This window comes from Psittacula echo, assembly GCF_963264785.1.
Source record: "Psittacula echo genome assembly, chromosome: 4".
Lineage (NCBI taxonomy): Eukaryota > Metazoa > Chordata > Aves > Psittaciformes > Psittacidae > Psittacula > Psittacula echo.
Window position 1 is genome coordinate 117,734,797 of NC_137738.1, and position 18,612 is coordinate 117,753,408.

Consider the following 18,612-nt stretch of genomic DNA (forward strand, 5'->3'; position numbering starts at 1 on the left):
AAGAACCTGGGCAGGTAGATTTGACCCAAGGAGCCAAGTTGTGCTACCAATAGGGTCAATGACCTTGTTGAACTTTGTAGCTGTGTCATATTTGGAAACACTTGGATGCTGCTCAAGGGGAGAGAAATGGAAAAGGAGTTTCTCCTTAAGCTGAATGGAAAAAGAGTACAACAAGGGAAAGAAATGGAGCAGGCAGGCAAGCAATGAGCTCATCAATAAAGAGAACGAAAGACTGACCCAGAGTTGTTCTCACCAAGAGCAGAAGAACATGGTCCTCATCTCAGCATGTTTGACATCAGCAAAGAAAGACACAGGAATGGCACTTTGAGCCACCTTTCCTAAACTAAATCCTACTGACTTCCTGCACCTGTATGAGAAGGCACGTTGAAAACCACCACTTCTTTGGATAAGGGAACACCCCCGCACCTCCTACAAAGAGTGACAGCAACTTGAGGGCTCAGAAATTGGAAAAGCAGGGTACTGAATAGTAAGAGAGGCAAAGCGTAAGCTTAGAGCTACATTACAGCTCCCTCTGGTCCTGCCTACACCATATCTGATCCCATCCCCTCAACACACCACCATCTCATTGTCCTGCTTTTAGCTTCTCAAAAACATTGACCATAAATTCCATCTGCCTCCGTCTCCTACATAATTTTGTGGAAAAACAGAAGAACAAACCCCAGCTTTCCCTACACCACAGCAGGACAGGACAGGACAGCCCCACCATTGCAAGTCACCTTTCAAAGGCTCATAACAGCGGATGAGCTTGCACCTTCACCCACACTACTTCTGCACCTCCATGGGCTGAGCCTCATGCACCCAGCTCCGGCACCATAACTGCTTCCAACTTTGCCATTTCCCAGATAAACTTCACACCTCGCCCCACATCCTCCCCAGCCAGGACACTGCTACCACCTTTGAGGGATGGCCTGAGGGATGCCCTGGGTGTTACCTGGGGACAGCAGCAGCCTGGGGCCAGGCTCTGGAGCACTGCTGCCATCCCCTAAGGGAGAGGACTGCTGGCACAGCAAGGACACTTGCCTGGGCAGACCGTTCTCAACCAAAACTGCAGTGATAGAATAGGACAGTGATGCCAGGAAGTCCCAATCCTTTCTTTCAGCCTTTTCTTTCCCCCCTCCCTCCCCTCTCTGTGGTTCTTTTTTTGGTCAGATTATTCCAGGGAACTCTTATTTTTGGAAGAACTCTGATTTCATTCCTATTCAATGATAAACATTTATAAGCCAAAGCGTAATTCCAAATACTTAGCCCTTAGGTAAACACTCGAAAGTAAAGGTCAAACTGTAAACACCAGGATTTTTGTAAAGATTGAGCGCATTCGTGTTTTGAATTCTTGTTTTCCTTAAGTAAACCCCAGGCAAGAGATAACAGATGCCTAATTTCAAAGATCCTGAAACTCAGAACTTGGCACGCAACGGCATGCGCTCCAATGACGTTTACAGAAGCGCTCTCTGAAGCGTTCGCACATGAAAAATTAAAGTGGGGAGAGTTGTTTTATTTAAATCAGACCTATTTTCAGAACCCTTTCATCCTGCCATAAACTGCTGCGCAGGAAAAGATCAACATTCGTGCCTCCAAGTTTTCTTCCTAATAACAAGCCGCTGAATGCGGCACGTTCTGTCTGAAAGGACCATTAGGAAAGCACTTCTTTGCTGAGGGGTGGATAGGGATGTGTTACTCACAAAGAGATAAAGAAGACTTAATGTTCATGCAAAGCCAAGTGCTCACAAGTGAGAAAAAGCCGGAATTACAGTAAGTGGAGCAAGTTTATCCCCCCTCGTAGCTCATGCATATGAGCAATGATACAGCCTGTAGCAATAGGACCATACTCCTATTTTCAGGGTGCCTGCCCCAGTTTTGCTCAAGGTGAGCAAGGGGCTGGTCTGGCTCTGCAGAGCAGTTCTGTACTTGATATACTGAAGCTTGATATATGTATTGATATATACACTTGAAATACTGAGCTCCAGCACACACTGCGTGCTCCTGCTTCGCTGCACATGAGTCAAACCCAGCTGCAGAACTAGCAATGTCCTCATCTGTTTTGCTATGGCACTCTTGACGTTATTACTCAGGCACGTCACAAAGTTGACTTTATCTCCTCTGTTTCCCAACAAACTGAAGGGATGAACTTTCCCCCATTTCATGGACTGGGAAGTGAGGAGGGAAAAGAGGAGCTGAAGGATCCATAGCTATGGGAACAGTGCAAGTGGGCATGCCAAAGCTCTCCTGAGCTTCTATTGCCATTGTGACTACTCAGGATTTCAGGTCAGACCCCTGAGTCTCAAGTCAGATACCCAGAATAGAGGAACACTTAAACAGTGACCACCCATGAAGAGTTTGGTTTAAGTAACTTGCCTGGAATCACTCTGGCAGAAGCACTGGGAGTGCTAATTCCCTAGTGTACATGTGAACAGCCTTTAATATTTACTCCTCTTTCCACAAACCCCCACTTCATTCACTGTTCATCTTCCCACTCCTGCCAGGAATGGGGTAGAGATCCTTGGACAATGGTGTCTTTTACCACACAACCCTGATTCATTCCCCAAGCAAGTCTGTAATTGTAGTGGTCTAATTAAAGACTGTATCGTAACGCAGAGGATGGGAGCAGGGCTGGGAAGAGAATTAAAGTTGCAAGATAATTTTGGTATATCCCAAGCGTTTTTAAATGCAGTTTGCACACACACGTGTGTGATATCCTTGGCTTCAAAAACCAAGTCAAAATGAAGCTACAAAAATCCACTGGGAGCACATTCCAGCAGGGATGGGATCCTTGGAGCAACTTGAAGGGATCCCCAGTAGTTAAAGCTAATGAAGTACCTGTGTGAAGGGGAGCGTGTTGCCTTCTGCTGTGCAGACAGGAGGGAGCTGAGCGCATGCTTTGTCTGAGGACTTTGCAGACACTTGCTGAGAAGGGCAAAACGCAGGAATCACCAGCTCTGTTTCAGGTTTCTGGAAGGAAAAATGCTGAACACAAACTCTTCCACAGCCTCACGAAAGCACAGAGGCCTCCTGCTCTCTTTTCTCCTCTATTCCGTATGTATCTATGCATCAAGGGGAGACAGAGGAGCTCTTTGCGAACATCTGCCCCCCCCTCCCTGCGAGCACAGAGGGAGATACTCATCCAGACATGCAGGCTTTCCCGAGATCACTCCCATCCTCAAAACACAGCTGCGATTACAGAGCAATTCCCCTCTCATCCATGCCCCCCCCCTCCATCTCCCTAAGGGACAGACCCACCATGGGTGGGGGCTGTGGGAGAGCAGCCCCTATGCAGAGGGAGAAGCCCGAGCTGGCTTTGCGAGGATGAGATTTGTCCCTCAACCATCAGCCGAGCACGTGCAAGCCGAGAGGCTTGAAATGTTCATTAAGAGGCTGATTTTGGCAGGGAAACGAAGTGAAAGTCGCTCTCCTGCCAAATCTCAGCAGCACGGTGGTGCTCGAGCCGCTCCAGTCGGATACCTCGCTGTTTCAAGGCAAGCAAAGCGGCTTTTTCCCCATTTCCAGAGAACTGGTGGTGCCAGTCCCACATCAGCCACATGCCACAGTCACATACGTGCACAAACACACACACAGGGCAGCACTGCCACTGAAATCTGTGCGTTGTTAAGTGAAGAGATGGGTTTGTCCTGATTTGCAGCTGTCTGGGAAGGTTTACATTTCAGATCCACCCATCATAATAACAGAAAACCCCACGATGACTGGAATTCCTTCCTGTAATACTTTAAGAACTATTTCCCCTGTATTTGTCCACGTGCCACCAATAAGGGAGACTTTTGACAGCCGTCAGGAATGAGGATTTTCCCTGCTTTTCCCCTCACTTGGCTATGGTTGAGCAGCTCCCATCCACCTCAAGCTGAGAGCTTTCAGTTTAGACTCACAAAGTTGCAGACATCTTCCTGGCAGAACCACTGTATGCAATAGGCAAATGGCAAATGTGCTAAATAAACGGCAAGTGGGCTAACTGGGAATAGAGGCAGCAGACAACAGCACACACCTTTGTGTTTAAACTGTTAGGAACAAATATCCATCTCGTTAAATACAATATACATCCAAAAGCAAATTAACTGCCCATATTTGGGTCTACAAAAGGAAGCCATCTCGGAGACTGGGCCTACTGGAAGAGCCTGGTTTTACTGGTCTCATGTTGGCCAGTGAAGTTGGCAGCAGCTACCAAAGCTGGGACTTCAAAGAACAGAGGAGTTGCTGGAAAAGATTCAGTCTAGTCCATTCCAGAAGCTCTTTCCTGCCCCTGTGCAACACCAGATATCGACCCCCCTGTCTGTTTTGTGCACTTTTGGGGCTTGAGGGTTCAATTGCTTGAGAGTGCAATTATTTTCCTGAATAACCATACAACTGATGACTAACAAACACACTTTGGTTAATTCAGGCTTCTCATTGTTGTTATGTTTAAGCTCTGTGACAACACTGTTCACAGATGTCTATTTTCTCTTTGGGGTACAATTAAACACCAAAGAAATCGAACCAAATACAATTAAACAATAGCTAAGGGGTACCTGGTTTCACCAGATGTAAGTGTTAATAAATAATGGTATTTCTCTCTCTTTTTTCCTATCAAAGGAATTTTTGAGGACTAGAAACCAGCTATTTTCCTGAAAGCTTTACAAAACCTCAGGCCATTTGTACCTCCATTGCCATTTCGATATTAGGGATATATTCAGAAAGTCATGGAGCTTTTAGCTTTGGTGACTGGCTAAGCAATTCACTAGAGCAGCACAGAATGGCAATGCCGTCAGGAAGCAGGCAAGGAAGGGGAAAACTAAGGAAAAAATAGCGGGTTCTGTATAAAATATGGGATCTGTTGAAAACAGTCCAGGGGAAAGTTTTCCCTCAGTTCTGCATCCAGCTCTCCCAGCACCTTCCTCAAAACAAGTATTTCCACTTCAAGCAACACAGAAAACAAGAGGCAACATAAAGCAGCCTGATTTTCCAGGAGATCCAAGTCCCGGCCATCTGAAGAAACTACTCTTTGAGCCACATCCATCCAGACACCCAAACATTGAGACACTCCGTGCTGCTGTTCAGATCCAAAGTGTTGGCCAAGGTTTGTGTTTCACTGGATGATTATTCTGAGGCAGCAAAATACGCTTGTACAAGCCTCTGGAAATCCATGGATCCCTGCTGGCTTCAGAGCCTGGTGGAGAGATGGAAGCAACCAAGCTTTGTGCTAATACATTTTCCAGTTCACATCAAAACTCTGAAGGGAAATAGTTGGCTGTTTCCTCAAGCACACACTACATCTAAATGGTTTTGCAATGAAAGTCATTCACATTGCACATCCGAGAGGTCTTGCAGGCTGCAGTGAAACCTCTGCTCAGCTACATGGTAACTGCATGAGCAATGCTGAGCTGGTTTGGATTTCACCATATTTGGTGTGAATGAACCGAAACCAACACAAAAAGCAGCCGGTGTGACCCAGTATCAACCGGATTCCCAGCCATCGTTTCCCGCCAGCATCACTGGAGTTTGGGAGGTTTGCTTTGGTGACCTGTGGCCTTTCTTTCTTCCCACCCGCCTCATTCCTTCTTTCTTTGCTATGTATGTTAATTTGGGGAAAATCATAGCCTAGGGCAACACACCTGACTGCTTCCCACCCCAAAATCATTTACCATTTAATGCACGGTTACATTCATTCTTCTGCCTTTATAGTTCCCTAATGAGCTTGAACTGCAATTAACAAAATGATTGTGTTCACTTTAGTACAATGCACCTGCAAATACCAGGATGGGAAGTCATATTTAAACCAAAAATACACTCAGTACAGATTGCAGCAGATACTTCAGCGAGGGGTTGAATTCTAACAGGTGGCAATGGCTGCAAGTAGTTTGCTGTCTTTAAGGTTTTTATTCTAACTGGTCAAAGATGTTCTTGCATCATCTTCTCATCCACGCTGCAGTGATTTTGGGAGTAAAACTACAACACTTCATTTTTTTACTGAAATCATTTACTGTAGTGAATAATCCTTGTTGTACAAGTTCAGATCGAAGCTAGCACGAAAGTCCCTCTTGTGTGTGTGAAGATCTTTTCACACCCATTGTTAGGATTCGTTCAAAACTGGTATTTATGAGGAAGAAAAGGCTGCCCAAGATAAGTGATCAGGTATTTCTTGCATGATTTAATTGATATTGGACACAGTTTCAACAGAGATGTGACATCCTAACCCGCACACTGCAGCAGGCCTCCTGCCTACAAATTTCTGATCACTTTGAGGAGAAGAAAAAGAGAAAAGAACCAGGTTTTATCTTTTTCTCTGCTTGTTAAATGGAGCACAAATGGGAAATAACTTGCTACATGCAGAAGCAAGAACTTGCTACATTCCTATTGCTCCATCTATTGCTCTTGCTCAATGGTTTTTCTCTATGTCACAGAATCAGGAATGTTGAGGTTGGAAGGGACCTCTGGAGACCATCTCATCCAACCTCTTGCTCATGAAGAGCTGTTTCAGCTTCAGGTTAGATCAGGTTGCTCAGGACCTTGACCAGTCAACTTCAGGAAATCTCTGAAAGTGGAAATCTTACAACTTCCCAGGGCTCAAGTGCTAAACCACTGCTGCTGTGAGGAATTCCTTCCTTCATTCAGATTTACCCTTGCTACAATCTGTGGCAACTGCCTCTTGTCCTTCCACTGTGCGCCTGTGAGATGAAGCTGCCTCCATCCTCTCTATAACCTCCTTTTGGGTCACGGAAGAGTGCAATGCTATTCCCCCTAGCTAAATAAATTAGGGTTCCCCTACCCCTCTTCATGCATCACACAATCTAACAGTGTGACCACCACAGCTGCTCTCACCAGTTAGCCAGTATGTCTACCACAGAGGCCCAAACTGGACACAGTATTCCTGTGGTATTCTAGCAAGCACAAACAGGAGAATACTCAGTCTCCAGGCAACCCAGTGCACAGTTGACTTTCATTCCTACAGGAGACAGGTCCTCGACGCATGTTGGATGTAGTGCCTGTCAGGACTCTCAGCTCCCCTGTACCTGTTTCTGTGCTGGGTAAGGGACCTTGCATTCATCTCTGCTGGACTTGAGGAGATTCCTGTTGGTTCACTCTTTGCCAGCAGACTTGCTCTCCAGCATATCAGCCACTTCTCCTGGGTTGGTGTCGCCTGCAACCTTGCTAAGGATGCGCCCTGTCTCTTTGATCAGGTTTCTGATGGAGATGTTAAACAGTACCAGCCCCTCAGCTCACTCTGATGTGTCCTTGTCCAGCCCCATGGGCTTTTACATGCCACATTTACCTTTAATTCTTTAATGCAGGTACCACCTCTTCCCCCAAGCTTTGCCACTATGCATAGAGGCCTGAAAACAGATCTTGCTAATAAAGACCAAAGCAAGACATGAATACTTCAGCCTCTTCCCATGCCTTTCATCACCTGACACATTTAGTAGAAGGCCCACATCTTTCGTGGTCTCCCTCGTGGTGCATGTAGAAGTGACCCAAAAGCCACTTCCAATTCTAGCTGAGCTTGGACTTTCCTGTGTTCCTACGTGCCTAGGCAACAGTTCTGTGCTCCTCTTCGGTTGCTTGTCCCTGTTTCCACCTCCATAGTCTTCCTTTTTGCATGTGAAATCAGGCAGGAGTTCCCCGTTCAGTCTAGCTGGTCTCCTGCTCTACCTGCTCAGCATCCTGAACATCAGGATGGACTGTTCCTGTGCTTTGAGGAGGCTGGCCTTGAAGATCAAGCAACTTTCATGGGTCTCTCTGCCCTCTAGGGCAGACTCCCAGGAGATTCTACCTACCAGTTCCTTGAACAAGCCAAAGTCCACACACTTGAAGTTTTGAGTGCTTATGATACTACTTGCCTTTCCCATTTCCCTCAGGTTCTTAAACAACCGTCTCATACTGCAGCCACGCCACCCCAAAACAGTTCTTCCTTATTCATGAGCAGCAGGTCCAGCACTGTGCTTCCATCATAAGCTCATCCAGCACCAGCATCAAATTGTTTTCCCTCACATACTCCATAGGTCTCCATCATTGCTTACGTCCCTTCACACCACCCTTCCAGCAGATGAGAGATGGTTACAGTTCTCCTGTATTTAGCCTAGTATCAGAAAAATGAACCCACTTCTTGCTAACCAGGCTTTTGGATGTGCTCACAGCAGAATATTCCTGTTGTGACTTTATAAGCTAAGGTATTGCCATCATAGATACACTGTAGGATCACAGTTGGAATCCATACGATGTAAATGCAATGATTACAAGCGCCTTTGAAAGAGGTCCATTTTGACAAATCCATTGTGGCCTCCCTTGCTGAGGACCCCTGGAGTACTTCATACAGTGTAAAGCAAAGGCAACACAACACGGAACTAACGCCTGAAGTGTTCACTTACAGCAAATATGGGCCTGCAGGTGAGCAACACTGGCTCATTTCAGTACTTGGTAAGAAGAGGCATAGCATGACTTACCTGGATGATGAAAGCTCCAAAGCCAGACAGTCCAGAGGGCAAGGCCAGGAAATGAGTAAAGGAAGAAATATTTCTGTACCTCGTGGGCCCAATCCCCAGCATCAGTCAATTCCACTGAGTGCCAGGGACCGCAGTTCATATACAAAAGATGGGATCTGCAGAACTGCAACTGAATAACATCAGGAACCTGACACAGGCTTTCTAATGGACTTGGACACTGGCTGCACAAAGCACCTTCGCTGGTTTATAAATCAGAAAGCAAGTAGATTTTGGCCAATTCCCACTCACAAGCTTTCAACCTCACTGGTTTCGCACAGCGAAAGGCAAACCTGGCCATCAGTATGAACCAGGGCTTGCAGTTTGCCCAGGCTCTGAAAAAGCCTGGTGATGTAAATGAATGCCCGATTTGACTGTGACTCATTTACCCTGTTAGACAGCCCTAATGACTGACCTGCCCTGGCTCTTCAACAAGTGGGAGCTCAGAAGAACCTCTCCTGTCCACACACTGGTTATTAAGACATTCATATCTCCTGGTCATCAACCTCCTTCCTACCTATCTGAAGCCCTTAACTCCCATGCACCACCCCTGCCACTGTCCTCATCTACGTACCTCATAAATGTCACCAAATGTACCTCCACAACAGCCCTGCAGGATGGATTTCCTCCATGTTAGCAAGGGCAATGATGGGACAGCAAGGGCAATGATGGGACAGCAAGGGCAATGATGGGACAGCAAGGGCCAGATTTCTTTAAACTGGAATTTAGCTCAAGTTCATGCTAGCTTCGACAAACCTTTACTTTGCTTCTGAGCTGGTTGAGCTCACAGGCCTTGATTTTGCTTTGTGCTCCTGCAGTCGTCAGGGTTCAGGCCATGCAAAAGTGCCAAGTTTCACACTGTTTTGCACATGAAACCATAAATCCCCCTCCAGAACCCCAGGGGCATGAGGGGGGCCGCCGTTCAAAAGGTTCATGAACTTGCATATAGTTGGGCAGATACCAGAGCTTGTAACAATGTACTAAATTAACTTCTGTCCTCAAGTGTTTCGTGGGCCTAGAATACAAAATATCTAATAAGAACATTGAGGTTTTGCAGAATTGGGTAAAAGAAAAAGCCCAAATCATGACCGCATTTTGTTCTTAGCTTTATCTTTTCCAGTTAATTCAATGCATTATTTTCCCCTGGAAAATCCAAAGGAAGTTTTCTTTATCTAAGGTAATTTTAACTTTTAGTTAAAATCTAGACATGTTTCTTTCCCATTTTGCTTGCTTTTAAACTATGCACCTCCCAAAGACAAATGACCACATTCTACAAGATGAGACTAGCTGAAAATGTTCATTAGCCCTAAAATAGTTATTCTTCTGCATCTCTTCCTTAGAGATGATATTTGCTTGTACACAATATGAAGAAATAATGTATTTCTTACCTGTTCCCTTCAGTAAAAACCTAAATCAAAGGTTTATAATAATATAGGCTTTCGAGTAAGACTGAGAAATACGTGGTCACCTATTTAGCAAGCAGACACGTCAGCACAATAAGGAAGCACTTGGTTCATAGTTGAAAATCAAATTTCAAGTGAAAAGTATATCTTGACAGACAGATTTGAGACTTCCTTATGATAAGTAATAACTTACTCCATTGCCATCCTGGCATAATACTACCAAGAAGTGAGAGAGTCAGATTTTCTTACCTACAGAGCAGTCACAGAATCACAGAAGAGTTAGGGTTGGAAAGGGCCTTAAGATCATCAAGTTCCATTACAAGATGGAGCAATGAAAAGGACTCTGGTTTGATTCATACTGAAGTCACAAACACAACTGGTTCAGTGGAAGCTGTTTAGAGCAGCAGCTGTCTCTTTCCTTCATATTCAAACAGCGAAGCCTCATTTCAGCATCTCTTTACCGCTGACATATCAATAACTTTTGCAACCAGGAAGCCCAGATGTTTTGACAGCATGTAACGCTGCACAGTGCTTTGCATGTGGTTTGCAAAGCACTTTACACAGAGGCACTGGGCGAGGGTCACCTCAAAGGCCAGTGATGAACCCAGGTCCTGGGGCCTTTGAAACATTTCTCTGTCCCAATAGACATTCCTTTGGGAAAAGCAGCCCCCGATGGACTGGCACCTCCTAGAGATCCATCGCTCTGCTCTTGAGAGTAGCATCAATGGTTACTGAGGATGGCTTTTCATTTCCTGCCTGCCCAGCACACAAAACTGACATGACTAAAGGGAGTAGTGAAAAAATGTAAGAACTGGGGGAACCTTTAATCTCTGAAGTTAAAAAGGGGGGGAAAAAAAAGCAACCACTTACTAATGGAATGTTAAGATTGTGTATTAAACCCACAAAAGTCAGAAAACAAAGGAATTAAAGACTCCCTTGGCTCTTTTAACCCTTCCCTCTGCCTGCGTGCATTACAGGCTTTTCATTACACAGCCACATAACACCAGGCAAAGCGACATAACCGTAGGTGATGTTAAAGGGGGAGTATGGCTGGTTATGAAGCACAGCTACAGAAATTGAAAGGTTAATAACTAGTCATTTTATCTCGTTAAAGTTTAATATTCACTATTAAAGAATGGCAAAGCACTAAAGAAACGGCAAGATGTTGTTATGGAGCTAAATGAAATATGGAATAAATGAGCTGTTCCTCTCAGTAAATATTTTGCTTGCAGTTTACTTGCAGATGTATTTGTCTCCCATGACCCCATATGATGGTACTATATCACAGTAAGTAAGCACCCCCCAGTTTACGCCCTCATGTAAACAAGTCTCACTGAAACAGGCTAAGTTGGGCCTGCGCACAGCACCCATATACATGAGTCCCACACCTACAAAACCCAACGTGCTCCCCCCTTCTGTGACTTGCAAGCTCCATATCTATTGCATTGTGAGTAGCTGCACACTTCCCAACCATTAACACACACATCCTCTTCATGCGCAAGGAAATATTATTATCCTGGTCTTACAAATGAGAATCCTCGGCACAGAGAGATTAAAGCTGAGCATTTCAAAGCATCCCAGTTAATTAAAATGACTGGAAAATGGGTGTCCAAATTGTTTAGATACCTTTGAAGTCTCAGAATAATTATATTGCTCAAGGTCACACAGGGAGTTTATGGCTGACCCACAACTTGAACCCAGATTTCCAGCGTCCCATTCCAGCACCTTAATCACAAAGCCATCTTTGCTTTCCAATTTAATACTGGCCAGACCTGGTCCGCATGCAAACTGGTTACCAACGGATGAAACCTGTTATTATGCCATATAATGTAGCTATCTATCTCTACCCTACAGGATAAACAGCAGTGCATTTGGGCATCTCCAGATTCTTTAAGGTACAGATCATTACGACACAGGAGGCAGGGGAGAGCTATATAAGAACTAGAACACAAGGATGCTGAGGGACTCCTCTGATGGCGCACTCCAGCTTTGTCTCTCCTGTCCTTAGCCTGGTGGCCATGCCTCTACCCCACCTCTTTTTCCTGATGCAGTATATGATTGGCAGCATTTCCTTTTAACAGGTTTAGCCTCCAAAGCCCACCTTGTTGCTACCAGCTTAGCTGTGAATTCCACCACCTTTTGTGATTAGGCCTGCTTGACACTACAGCCACCAGCGATGCTGGTTTTTGCCATCAGGATTGCTACATTACAGCACAAAATAAACCCTCAAAGTTATTCAGAGTAGCAGCAGGACTTCAGCAATAGAGCACACAGTAGAAGAGTCCTCTTCCAAAGGAGAAAGCTCTGAAAGTACCTGTTGAAGATGCCTCCACACCATAGAGACAGAAGAACTTCTGCATATAGCACCACCAGATGTTAACACTCTGACACCCATTGGCCCTTCTCATGCCTCTGGGGTCTTTGCATACAGGAGGGCTGTACTTAACCAGCCAGTTTTGATAACCCCTAATGACCTGAACTCAGCTTTTCTTGGGCTTACACTCCAATTACACACTCCTCTCATTTCGAGCTCATTTCGAGTCAGAAAGCTGCATTTTCCAAACGATGATTCCTGCCCTGAGCACAAAGTCTTTGGGCCTTGAACTGATGGAGTTGCATAAAGTAAAACTTCCCAAAGAGGATTCAATCTCGGGTTCTCCCTAGACACACCAACACCCTGCAGGATGTGGAACGCAATGGAGGACAGAGATCACCATAAAACACACACACACACTCAACATGCTGACTTTTTATCACGGAGGTTGCTGATTTCCCATGCTAAGAACAACCTTTGGAACTAAAATGAATTATGCGTCTCATTCCAAGTGCATCAAAGAGTAGACAGCCTTTTTAAAGGAGTCAAGATCACCTCAGCTGTGCTTTTGTTATCTAGCCCAAGGTTAAGGATTTGGCCTTGGGCTAACAATTGGCTCAGAAAACCAGGATCACGTAATGAGAGTTCCAGGAAGAGAGAAAAACCAAAGCTTGGTGAAGGCACACTCTTCAAAGTGTCCCGGTGTTTGACCCTGTTCTTCCCCCTCCCCAGATGAATGAGGTAAAGAAGAGAGGAATGAAGCCTGAAACCCTGAAGGAAGTACTCTCATACAAGAGGAGCTGGAAAGACCTTCCCAGATCCTTCCCAGACACTCAGCCTTAGAGATAAAGGCCTGACAACAATTCTTCCTCACCAGTTAGATGGAAAAGTTGGCAGTAACTCACTGCATGGCTCAGGGCTCAAGAGCAGAAGGGAAGAGCAGTGCCTGGTTTATTTGCTTTGATATAAAACCTAAGTTAAGCTGCTTCTATTTGAGAATTAAATCTAATCCTCAAAACCAGATAAATCTAAGACCCTCCAGCAGGTGAGAGCTGCAGAGCAAAATGTCCTGCTGGGTTATACAGGGTTGTTCACAACCACTGATCTGTTCTTGTATGTCGTTTGGTTGGTTGCTGGGGGATTTTTGTCAGGACCTGCACACAGGAGCATGACTTCCTCAGCTTCTGCTGCTGACAAAAACCAGAAGGCTCCGACCCACAAACACCGTTTTCCCAGGGCTTGGTCTTCCTCGCTGAGGAACTCAGCAGTGGGCATGAATCAGTAAGTCGGCAGGTGTGCAGCAGCTCTCTCTAAATGACTCTGCCCTCTAGGGTACATTTGGGTTATATTTTCCAAGAGGAAAACCTTTCCATCTGCAAACCTGGGAGACTCCTTTGCCCAACGTGTCAAGAAGCAGTCGACAACCATTCCTTAAAAGAATAAAAATCACTAGACCAGGAAATATGAATCAATTAGTCTTTGAGCCGCCCCTCAGTAATAACATCATCTAGAGCATTGGTTACTGCTAGTCCTAAGTAACCAAGAATGTTGATGGACTTTACCAGTGGTTAAGAAAAGGAGAACTTCAGTTCCATTTCCTTCTGATCTTTCAGTCTCAAAGTGGCATTTGTGGGGCTTCTCCCCACACAGTGTGAGGAAACTCTATGTTTAAGAATCCCTGGTGCCCTCATGAGATTCCAACAGGGGAGGCTTTAAAGTAATCCTGCAATATGCCCAGTCTGTTCACAGAAAGCTGTAGAATGATAACATATCTGCCACTCACAGACCGGTTTGGGTTGAAAGGCACCTTAAAGCTCATCTAGTTCCAACCCCCTGCCACAGGCAGGGACGCCTTCCAGTAACCTACATCTTGTACAACAGGAATGAAAGAGCATCAATAACACCAGTATTTCACAGAACAAAACCACTCATTTTTTACTTAAAGCTATGTGGTCCACCTTTGATTTACAGTGCCAGGGCTGGGAAAATGACCCCCATGTGCATTAGGACTTGGTCCAACAGCAACAGTTGGTGACATCAAAACTGCCTTTGTGTTAACATTATGATGTCAACTAGAAAACCAGGATTCCTCAAGAAAATGGACAAAAATCAGCTGGGCTCTGAAACTGATTTGAAGTTAAAGATTTTTGCATTCAAAGGAAGAGAGAAAATACAAGCAGGAAAAGTATGGTAGAACTGTCCTTGAATTAAAACAACAGCCAGAGTGATGTTCTAAAGAGATAAAACATACCCTGTCTCTCTTCCTAATTCCTCAGGATTCAGTAATTCCTCTGGTCCATGAAGTCCCATACGAAGTTATCAATAAGTCATGAGAAAAAATGCAAAAGTCAAGATTATCATGAAATGAATCATTGTTTCTGGCTGTAAAGCAGAGGCATTCTGCTCAGCCCATGTGTTTGCTGCAGCCGCAGTCAGATATCCCTTCCCCCTCCCATCACCACTGGCCTTGCAATTAAGCTTCAATATGCTTGTGTGTATATTATTGATGTGGAAACAGCTATTTCCATCATGCCGCAGACATTCTATACTTTTGAAGTCTGTGGTTACAGAGTCATTATTCCGCACAACACTTTCCCATCACTAGGGTGTGCAGGATGCCATAAAAAAATGGGTTTGTGCAAGTTCCAAGTTACTGGAGTTATGTCAATAGTTACCTTAAATACATTCATTTCTTGTACGTGGTCACCCTGCTTTCTGAGGGTTTGCTTTAATAAAAAGGAGCGGATTGCCTGAGAACGAAGTCAGTAGGTAGAGCTGTGCTGATTTGCAGATCTGCTTGATATTCCCATCTTTTAATCTGCGTGTTGTTTCCAGGATGATGATGATGATAGCAATAATAGCAGTAGTAATAATAGTAATAAAAATACATTTGCTTCTGTTTGTAGTGAAACACTGCTGGAGTTGAATGCTCTGCTTTAATGAGACACGCTGAATGAAACGGTATCCCGCAGTGCAAGAAGTACATGTCAGCTCTCCGCTGCCTTGGCGTGATGACCCAAGCTACAGTACAATATTCATCATTTTCTTGGTGATCTCCCAGCAAAACCTTCTTAATTTAATCTCTAATGGGATTATCAGCCTCATTAAATTGTAAATCTGCCACAGTCCAGCTGTTGTGGGAAACTGAACTTTCAGACTGTTGTCAATTCACGGCTCTGACCTCTCCACCTGAAGTCCCTCTAGAAACTTTTAACGCTTTCAGCCTCAAAAGCCTGCAGGGTCCTTCCCCACTTCCTTCACCTACAACGTATTCTCACAGAAATCCCTGCCTTTTTGCAAACTAAAAGGGCACAGACCTGCTGCTTTCCTGGAGTTAAACCAATATACCCAGCTGCAGCTCCAGCCCAGTGGCCCTGCTCTGGTTTCTACATGGGCAGCCTCTCCAAGAATGAAGTCTGAATCGCATTCATACATCTCATCCCTACCCTGCTTTATGAACCAAGACCAAGCTGACCCAATGCAAGTTTCCTACCTCTGGAGAAGTCCAACAACTCTCAGCCTCTGTTCATCTATCAAGGGCAATACAAGCCCAGGCAGGTATTACAGCTGAGTGCCTTCACAGCACTATGTAAATACAGATGCAAATGAGCTTTGGCCCTCAGACTTCTGGCAAGCTACAAACTCCATCCCTTGTGTTGTGAGGTGTCTCTGGCTGCACACATTGGGTGCAAGCCTTCAGACCCTTCCCAAACTGGGGTTCTTGCTGGAGGCAGGGATGGATTTGTCTCATAAAGGACACAGCCAGGACAAACCCAGTGTACCTGCTTTGCTAAGTGACCATTGCACAGGGCTTGCAGACAGGAGGCTGCTAAATCCCAGAGGGCACTGACAGGTGACTCGGTTCCAAAAAGAGGGGAAACTCCACCTTGGGAAACCATTACTGCTTGTTGCTTGTTGCAGACAGGGCTGGGAGGAATACAGGTAATGAAGGATTAGTACCGGAGAGACAGGAAAGAAGTAATCTTAAAGTAAGTTTGGAATTCCTTTTGTGCCCAAGCAAGGCAGGCATAGTGGATGCACACACCTGCAAAACCTCTGAGGAGGATTAAACAAGAGATGTGGAGTTCAGCACAGTAAGGTTATATTCTGAAGGAGCTGGGATGTTTTTTCCCCTTGTACATAGTAGTCTAACAAAACAAAACACTGACACTTTTCCCAACACCCTTACAGCAAAAGTATATAAAATCCAAGTATCCTTCTGAACATAGCTTCTTTTTCCTTTCCTATGTAACTAAAAACAAAGTGGTTTGTGCCTATAACAACCATTTATAACGTCTTTAAAAATACATTTTAATGCCTTTGGCTTTTCATCATTATTTTCAGCAGCTTAAGTCAACTGGGAACAAGATTCGTGGTTCTCGTGTTGTAAGAACACAACAAATCAAGTTCTCATAGCAGCAGCCTGCCCTACCGAAAGGGGTAGCCTTAACATAAAGGAGAAGATAAACATTCCATATCCATAATTAGATAAATAATACTTCAGGCAAGATATGGCACCTTTAAAAGTGCCTTTTCAGCCTTGGATTTTTTTCTCTGCTTGTTACTACAGAAACCATCTAGCAACCAGAATCTAAGACAGACTCCACCCAAAACAGAGAAAAACAATATAGACAGAGTAGGCTTTTCCTTCCTCCCACCCCTTTTATTTCCCCCCCTTTTCCTTCCCCCTCCCCTTTCTCTTTTGGAAGGGTGGGTGCTAAGGAAAAGTCTCTCACTGTGCAAAGGACAGGAGCGTTTTGCATGCAGCTGAAACAGTAAAGCTCTGATTACAGATGGCAGAAATGAAAGCAGGGAATGAGTAATGAGCAATGAGAAATGCGTAATGCGGGATGAGGATATAATTTCCACACATCGGCTAAAGAAAGGTTTACACTCTTAAGCAATAAAAACAAACCATTAAGCCAGACCTGCACTGTCAGGAAGTATAAAACAGTTCTTGAAACTCTGCAGTTACTATACAAAAGCTTTTCATAAACTTTTGTTTCCTGATCTTTCATAAAACATTAACATTATGTTCTTTCATAAAACATTAACATCAAGCTGCCATATGGCAATTAGCTGCCTTCTGAAATCAATAAAAGAAGGCCCCCAAAATCAACAAGTTTAGGAATAGCTCTATAATAAAATAGTTCAATAATTATCCTCTTCTAATAGTGGATCTATTATAAATGCAGTCCAGATGAGCTCCTTCTCCAAAGCTCAGAGTACAATAAATCATGTTCCTCTCCAAGCCTCATCAGTACTGATTGTACACGTGGGACCTCTGACTGCCTAATGGGGGGCAAGCAGGTGACAGCTTGGGGACCCCCAAACACAGTCATCACAGGAGCAGGAAAGGTCTCAATGCCTGGCTATGATGAGCCCGGATTAGCGCAGCAGAGCACATCCTGCTCTGTTGAAAATGGCCAATGCTCTCGGGAGAGCTTACCTCAACTGAAGATCTTCCATTTCTACATGTTGCTGACCACAGGAGTCCAACTGAATTGTGCCCCAAAATTACCAAGCCACTCGACAAAGCTGCTACTGAGTCTCAAAAGGACAAGGGGAGATGCTGATCACATTTGTGTTTAGAGAGATGCTTATCTGAAATGCACAAAGGGTGATATTATCTATCACAATCTCTAGCTATATAGGTTGTAAAAGTGCCTAGAAGCAATATGTTTAGGGGAAAACAGGCCACAGGTTAACAAAGGCAGTTTTGCCTTCCAGATCTTCTGTTTTTTTCCTCCTCTTAAGAGGAATAAAAGACCAAAAAGCTCATTTCTTCTAGTAGAGCACTATAACACTAAGTACTACGAACAAACTAAAGTGCTACTAAAGAACTAAAGTAAGTACTACTACAGAACAAAAGTAAATGCTACTAAAGAACTAAAGTACTGGAGCACTGTGGTAACAGCATACCTTTAGTTTTTAGGGCTATTTAGCACTCATTACCAGACTTAGATGATGATTCTGTGTCAGAAAGCCCAAACCTTTAGGAAGGACTGTCTGATCATCAACCCTATTGAGCAGGGTTCAGGAACCCAACTGATCTCTAGGAGAATTTCCCGCTACTGAGGTATGAAAGTCTGATTCAATTCTTCTCTTTGTAATCCCAAACAAGCTCTCCAGTGCAGCACTCTCACAATCTAGAGAGAGAGGTTAAGGGTTAAGCATTTAAGGTACATTACAAAACCAATCCTGCAGAAATTTATTGATGTGCTGAGCTTGACACATGCCTATTTCCTCCTCAAAATCAGTACAGAACCGGTGATTCTGTGACTAACACTAAACAGGTATAGAAATGCTTACAAGAATGGGTCTTAATAGGTTTACAATTACACATTGGCCTCAGTGTATTTTACTAAGGATGCAATTCTTTCTCAAGCAACAGGAGGTTTGCCTGTACAAGGAATGC